Source organism: Synchiropus splendidus, chromosome 8 (assembly GCF_027744825.2).
Source record: "Synchiropus splendidus isolate RoL2022-P1 chromosome 8, RoL_Sspl_1.0, whole genome shotgun sequence".
NCBI lineage: Eukaryota > Metazoa > Chordata > Actinopteri > Syngnathiformes > Callionymidae > Synchiropus > Synchiropus splendidus.
The window spans coordinates 10,844,856-10,853,219 of record NC_071341.1 but is presented as its reverse complement, the minus strand read 5'-3'; positions in this window follow the sequence as shown (position 1 = coordinate 10,853,219).

Below are 8,364 nucleotides of genomic sequence, written 5' to 3'. Positions count from 1 at the left end.
GCATATTTGCCTGTCTCATTTTTTCCTCTGTGTCTTCTTTTCTGTGCCACAAACTCCTTCAGATGCCATCTCACTCTTTTGTTCTTTCTCATCACCCAGCAAGGGTGAGAAAACAAAAGCTTCTTTTCGTTTCATTTAACCCCAGAAACGCCGTGTCGTCTTCAGGCTCGGTCTGGTTCTGTAATGACAATACTCTTCTTGAACACTGGGCGTCATCTGTGACGCTGATAATTGACATTCTGACAGCAGCCGAAATGAGTCTTATTTAAGTGTCCTGAGATGTTTTGGAGACACTTTTGAGCACTTTTAAGAGTGTTTACATTTGTTTCTTGCTTCCGAAGTGGAAGCTTAGACGAGAGTGTTTTGGGAGAGTTGGTGCAGATTAATCCTGGGTGGACAAACTGTTTCCTGACTTCACTTCATTCCTTGACTCTCATTTCATTTTGCACTTAAGTGAAAATGGACAATTTGAACACTTAAATGTATTTAAACATACAATTCTCTTCACTTTCTTTTCTTCTCTGACCCCCCTCCGCACCGCCTCATCCCGGTCCTCGCCGTCGCGTTCAACACTACCACAGTCAACAGCACGCTCTTTAATATTCTCATTGTTTTGCCGCAGCTTCTATTGATGAGTCTCTTCGGTTCAATTTGACACCAAGTATGATGCAAAAAGTGGAAATTCCGTGTCTTCCAAATAAAAAAAAAAATAGACTTGTATCTCTGTTGGGTCAAGTATTTGGAACAACCCCATCTTTTTTGGAAGTTTTAGTTTGGTACCCAGTTTGCACATGCTTTTGGTATATGTTACCGTAAGGTTGTGTTTAAAACTGAAGCCCAACGTTTGTTCAGCGTTGAGAGAATTGTATGTTAGCTATAGGGTCCGGAGTGAAGGACCCCCGTCAGGCTTGTGATATGAAGTGTAAATCTGTTTTTATTTTAATTTTTTAAATGTTTTTTTTTTATTATTATTATTCATGTTATTTTGGATGTTAATGTTTTTTTTTAAAGATCAGTTAGTGATCTCAGTACTATAAGTAAGCCAAGTTTGTAATTGTATATTTACTGTAAAATGTAGAACATTGAATAACTATTAAAATTTTCCTATAAAAGGAAGATGGACTTGAGTTTTCATTTCATACTGCTTAACCCTGACTAGACATATGAAGCGTGTCAATTATTAAAACACAAAAATTGCAGTCTGCGTCTCACTTTAAAAAGGCGAGTGAAGATATCGTGTGTTTTGATAGCCACCCGATAGGTGGCGCTCTTGGTTTAAAAATATTGTGAGGCTTTTTTGAAATGGTTGCCAAATCCAAAGATTTGGGGGCAGAGAATGCCATTCTCAAATGAGGACACTGTTTCATGAAGCCTCATCAGCCCATCACTACTGAACAGTGTAAATTTGGGATGACAGGGTGTGAGGCCTCATGAAACAGTGTCCTCATTTGGGAACCTGCTGGATGGCACTCTGTGTTCCTAAATGATGTGTGATTCAATTGAAATGATTTGTGAAAGTGAGCTGTGAATATGAGGACACTGTTTCGTGAAGCCCAACACCAATGACTAGTGATAAGCTGATGAGGCTTCATGAAACAGTGACCTGATTTCACAGCTCAATATTATGATAGAAAATGACGACACTTGAAGATTTTAGAGATTATAGAGCAAAGACTGCCATCTAGTGGACACTGAAAATAAGAATCCTGTTTCATGAAGTCTCAATAGTCTTCATGAAACAGTGTCCTTATTTTCAGTGCCCAGTAGATGGCGCGCTGTGTTAAAAATGATGTAAGATTTCATTGAGATGCTTGGGCAAATCCAAAGATTTTAGAGCAGACAGTGCCAACTAGTGGGCTCTGAATAGGAGGACACTGTTTCATGAAGCCTCAGAAGCCCAGCACTACTAGGCAATAAACTTTGCAATTCGGGATCCTGCTGTGCCGTCCTTTTGGTGTACTTAACGGTTTTTATTTGAATGAAGCAACACTAATCAGGAACTTTGACACTGTGTCATTGAAGCGGGAGGGTACATGAGGACAAAATTGCTATGGTTTCCAAATCAGATGGGAAGTTTTCTCTCTTTCACTTCATCTATCCGCAGACATCTGACTGGATTAGGCAACATCAACTACGACAGAATTGCTGACTCAACACTGACACACCAAACACACACAGTGCGCATTATGTCTTCATCACTCTCACTGCTCCAAAAAAAAAAAATTTTCTCCAAAATGCCATTCAACAATGGACACTGGGGCGGGTCCTCGCAGCCGCGAGGGGGGATCTGCAATCTGTCCTCATGGTGAGTGCTCACCTGCAAAGTTGACTTGACATGGAAAAGTGATGGGCCAATGAGGCTTCATGAAACACTCTCCTTGTTTTCAGAGCTTTAAAAATGATGTGCAGGTTTGTTGAAATGGTTGTTGAAATTAAAGGTTTTAGAGTCTCAGACTGAGCTGACAACTGGCTGTTTTGAGGCTCCACAGCAGCCTGGGGTCAGACTGGGAGTGGAGATGGCAAAACAGCCTTGATAATAAGCCACAAATACAGCTGAAACAGCAGTATTTTTGGATAACACCAGCATTGTTAGCCATAATGGTCTATCAAAACCAAAATAAATCCAAAACTCAGCAGTCAGCATGCACGTGTGAGTGAAACAGAAGTTCAACAGTACAAAGCACAGTATTGACATGCATGGGGAATAATAAAAACAGGAAGAGAAAGCAACATGGAGGCCTGGACCCACGCACGGCTGAGAGAGAGGAGAAGGAACAGAAGACACACAAGGCTGTCAACGCTAGTGCACAAAAATACGAGGAAAGCTGGAAAAATTACAGGAGGGAGACAAGAGTTCAGGTGCACTTCACTGGTGCTGAATAAAGTGTACAAACCTGCGTGGTCAAATGATGAAAACACATTACACAGAACGTGAATGTTAGGTTCAAACTCTGAGTGAAGTTACTGGGTGATGTTCTATACGCGCCAGACGCAGCTGGATGCGAGTCATTTTCAAGACATGGCTTGAACAGGGCTCATGGTTTTCATGCTTTGAAAAAACCTAACCGATCCATATATAAAATAAACTATGCTGCAAAACAGAAATAGTTATTTGATGATACCTAGTGAAGGAGGAATTGAAACTAGTCTCTCTTAAAGTTTATATGCCATGTAGATCTTAAGCCCACAGGAGAATTGCCATTCCTTATGACTTGTCATTCATTATGTCAACGACATTTGCAGAATGAAAGAAAGATTCACCTCACTGTGTCAAGTGCGACTGGAGCAGACTTGTATTTGGCAGCAGCAGGGCAGAGGAACACGATTGGTCCAACGCGTGCCACGTGACCGGTAGCTGATTGGACACCGCGGGCTTACTTTTGGTCTTACTTTTGGTCTTACTTTCGCCAGGCCCGCAGTTTACTTGGCCTTACTTTGGCGGCGATGACGGGAGCCAGGAGACCAGAAGCGGGACATATGCGGCCCGATACCTGTATTTTCATGGCCCTTTTGACGTCGGACTATAACTATAACTGATATGTTGTAATTTTTCTGCCTTTTTTGTTCTTTCTCTTTCAGTCACCTCCAGCACTTCAGCAGTAAATATAGCATGTTCTTGTTTCAAGACTGAAATTTCCATTGGTCATTTTTCTGTGTTTTTCTTGTTCCTCAAAATACATTGAGGGACTACAGAAAATATGTTTTGAAAGAAATTGCCTTTTTATCTTGAACGTCTGGTCCATAGTTGATTTATATTAAAATTATGTTCATATGTAATGAAATACAGTGGTACCTCGGTTCTCGACCACAATCCGTTCCAGTCGGCCGTTCGAGAAGCGATTTGTTCGAAATCTGAATCGATTTTTCTCATTACAATGACTGGAAAAAGAAATAACGCGTTCCAAGCCTTAAAATAGGCTTTTGTAGGAGTGAATGTAGAGTGTCTGCTGCAGGTGCGCTGTTCCTCTATGTGTGTGGCCGCTGCATGTGGGAGGGGTTGCCGAGTGAGTGACGTCTCTCCAGAAGTGAAGAGGTGCCCGGTGCGTGTCCAGCTCTGAATGTGCGCTTCTGTGCAGTTTGGCTGTGACAAAGTCATAAACCAAGTAACGCTCTGTCCCAGACTCGCCTCATCCCTGTCCCAGCTCCAGCCCACAACAGGACATCAAACCCTGGAGTGAGCGCTCCAGCCTCGGAGGTGTGGAGAGCGAGCACCTCCCCTGTGACACTCTACCACGGTCCAGTGTGGAGACAGGAAAGGTTTTACACCTCAGTATGAAGGAAAAACAGTCAGTAAATGTAGCTAACGGGACACGTCTGCATACAGAGGCTGCGTTAAACACAATAACAAAGCGTGTCGTGGGTCAGCTGATCGGTCTTCACGCGTTTTTACGGCTTTTTTTTTCTTGTCTTTGTTACTTAAGTATATATTTTGGATATTTTTCCGTCATGTTTTGTATTCTTCACAGTCTTTCCTTTGATGATGGCTCCTTACAACAGCTTGTCTCAGAGAGGAGCGTGATTGGCTACTTGTGTGAGCTTCCTTTCAGCGCACTTTCTCATGTATTTTCTCATGTCATAAAAATATCAATATATGTCCATGATTTTTTAATCACAAACTCACTAAGCATTGCTGTTAAAGACAATAAATCTGCCAAGGCAGAGTTAAAAGACATTTTATTAAGTTGCAGTTGTAGTTTAAAAAGCTTCTAAACATAACATTTAAATACAGCAACCGACATGTGTCAGAACACTAAGTGGAGCATCTCTCCATTGTCACTGACTACAGCGTTTCACACTGGCCTGCTGGTCCTGACCGGAGCCATCGCTGGCGTGTGATTCACTGTCCAATTTGTCATCGCACCAAGGTCACCCATCACAATGACCCAATGAACTCGCTGAAGAGCACCATGTGGATCAATGCGCACTGCAAGTGAAGAATCTCAATGCTCCTCTGAAGGCCTGGTCTTTGTCAGCTCACGCTTCTGTATGAAAGTAAACCAGTTTGCAGCGACTGGATCACGCGAGGAGGTTACAACATCCAGCTGAGACGCAGCAGCTCTATATGTCTGTCCATCACAAAGACACTGTAACAATAACAAGGGGAGGTGAAACTGGAAACTGTCAGGTGAACATGTTATTGATACAGGATGGTACCGTCCGCTGGGAACCAAATGGACGACCTGGCATCATGCTACATTATTGAGTGTTCATGATTATGGTCGGTTTAATGGCCAATTATTACAAATTGGTGCTCTGGAACCAATTATTCCAATGAAAGACAAAGTGTGATGCTCCACAGAGATGCTCTGGTGGTTTGAGATGAAAGATAAAATTGTTTGTTTCACTCTCGAGAGTGCCTCGTGTTTGCGGTTATATTTCAATATATTTAACTAAGGCAATACGGTGGAGTAGTGCCGCTGCCTCACAGCACTCTAGTTTCCTCCCACAGTCTGAAAACATTGGAGTTAACTACAACTTAGCTGCCCTTTGGTGCAACAAGATAAGTAGAAAATGAAGATGCTGTTGCTTTATAGTTCAGGATCAGGGGTCAGCCAGCTACAGGGAACCTGCCACCAATACACCTCTGAAGGTTGCTGGACTGTGGGAGGAAACAGGAGCACCAGGAAGTGGCACTCACAGAACTGTTCCAAACCCAGAGTTTCCTCAAGCTAGTTTTTAACTCATATTCTTCCTTCCTTCCTTGTGCGCACGACAGGCGCAATGTTCAATGTGGACTTTTGCAAATTCAAACTAACTGCTCTCTTATTAAAGAAAGTCATTTCATCAAATGACTCTACATATGCTTTGTTTGAGCACATAAAATGGCTGTTTTACCTCTGTGTGTTCCTCATGTGTGCCAAGGGCGTCATATTTGTGTTTCAGGACACCAGAACGGTCTTTTGTGTATTTTAGGTGATAAGACTCTTCAAACTTTATAGCACATGACGACTTTGATGCAGTTATTCCTGTTTAAAGAACAAGACACTGATACGCACATATACATTTCATACATGACTCCAAGCCTTTAGGACAGAGTATTCCGATGTGCTTGGGCTGCGTCGCGGATCACTGTGTGTTTGTTGGGACACAAACTGAACAAGGCCAGTGAGTCTGCAGCCTTGCACTGCCTTGTCCAGTCACAAGTGAAACAGGTGGAAAAATAAAAGGTGTTTTGCGTTTCTTCCTTTTTCTTTCATTGTGTGAGATTTAACTCATTGTTATTTATAAAACGTTAAATCTTTTCCTATTCTATATTTCCAAATAAAATACAAATTTCAGAAACACAATTCAGAAAGTAAAAGCATGAAGGGCACGTTGAGCAGCTAGGCATTGCCACTTATTATGTAGCTCGGTGTTGTAGGCCTTTTATTGAGTCACGTATCTGATTCATGTTAATGATTGCAATTGTAGAAGGTGACTCCAGGCCAGACACAGTACTTGTCTGGCCCTATTTTACTGCCAGATAACACAGTTTGCTTTCGTTAAGCTTTAGTTTTTAATGATGAAGTGGAATTTTCATTCAAACCACACATGCTGTTTTGCAGTTTAAGAAAATACTTTACTGTTTTACATGTCTATTTTGCCTTTGGTCCAGTTTCACAACTTAATTGTAAGTGGATAACAGCTTCTAGTGTTTACCACCCAAACACAAACATCACATAAGGTTTATCAAAAATAGACTTGTAATAAACAGCCACTTCCGTCGCGGCCGCCATTGCTGCCAGGAAAAGTCTCTGGAGTGAGAGCGTCACTTAGGAAGCTGTGTGGTTGAGCTCAGTTTTATTGGCTCCGTCACACCAGAATCAGACTCGTGGTTTTCTCGTAAGATGAGTGTCCTGCAGGGCTACATTCATGACTTCAAGTCCATGAAGAAGAAAGTCTGTGCTAGCGAACAAACCTGCTGATGCTGCTTGCAGCCACATAGAGGAAATAGTCAACTTCCCTGTCTGCTGTGGTTTCAACATGATAAAGGGCTTCATCAGAGGAAAAATGATGATGATGTTGGCTGAACAAAGCTAAACAAGCTCATCTTGGATCACACTTTGGTGCGGAATAACTTGACTCCTCACATGGTGTGTATTTCACCGATCAGTTGTAACAGTTGTATATAGCATAATAACCATAATAAGCTACGTTTCTGCTCATGGAGAATTGAAATTTGCTTAAAGTACAAATTACACTCAGCGTTAAACAAATCAATGTATCTGCCAGAGCCAGCAACAACAACGAAAAAATACCCATATAAGTGTAGTTACTACGACACTATGTAGTTCTGGTCAACTTCCCCGTCTGCTGTGGTTTCAACATGATAAAGGGCTTCATCAGAGGAAAAATGATGATGATGTTGGCTGAACAAAGCTAAACAAGCTCATCTTGGATCACACTTTGGTGCGGAATAACTTGACTCCTCACATGGTGTGTATTTCACCGATCAGTTGTAACAGTTGTATATAGCATAATAACCATAATAAGCTACGTTTCTGCTCATGGAGAATTGAAATTTGCTTAAAGTACAAATTACACTCAGCGTTAAACAAATCAATGTATCTGCCAGAGCCAGCAACAACAACGAAAAAATACCCATATAAGTGTAGTTACTACGACACTATGTAGTTCCACTAAACTACATATTAATAACTGCAATATCGAGGCATTTCAGTCCCGATTTGCGAGCACTGTCACTATATACAGTATATTATTAATGTGTACCAGTTTTGCGTAACAATTATTTTCATTTGCATTGCAAGCACGTTTGATTCATTTTTATTTCCACGTAAGCGACGACCCTCCATCCTTGCTACGTTGTTTCTCCTTGTCCAGAATACAACAGCGGGAAGCGTTCTGATGCAAAAGCCCTGCAAGAAGATTCATCCCTTTAAAAAAAAAGTCAGTCAACTGATGCAAAAATGTTCAACTGACAATGTTCCGGCCATTTGGAGGCAAAGTCACTTGTTTGTGCGTCAAATAGCCATGAAAAAAGCACACCCTGAAGAGAAGCCGGACAAGAACACAAGCTTATCATTTTGATCATTAGCTTTCTATGTGCTTTGCTCTATTTTTACGGAGCACTTTTCTGAAACTCTCAGTTAGAAATCTCAGGCAGGAAAGGTCAAGGGATAAAGGCCCACTCATCCAGTGCTGTTGACTGTTTACCTCAACCGGCTACAACCAAATCTGGTTTACATCAAACATTTACAAACACGAGTCACAAACTCTTCTCAGTTCCATGGAAGGATGATGAGTGTGTGGCGCGAAATCTGAGCGTGACCACATCACGTGACAAACAAGAAAAGGAGGTGCGGAAGAATCCAGTGAAATGACTCTGTCACCACAATGCAATTAAAAAGTCGCACAACATGTTGA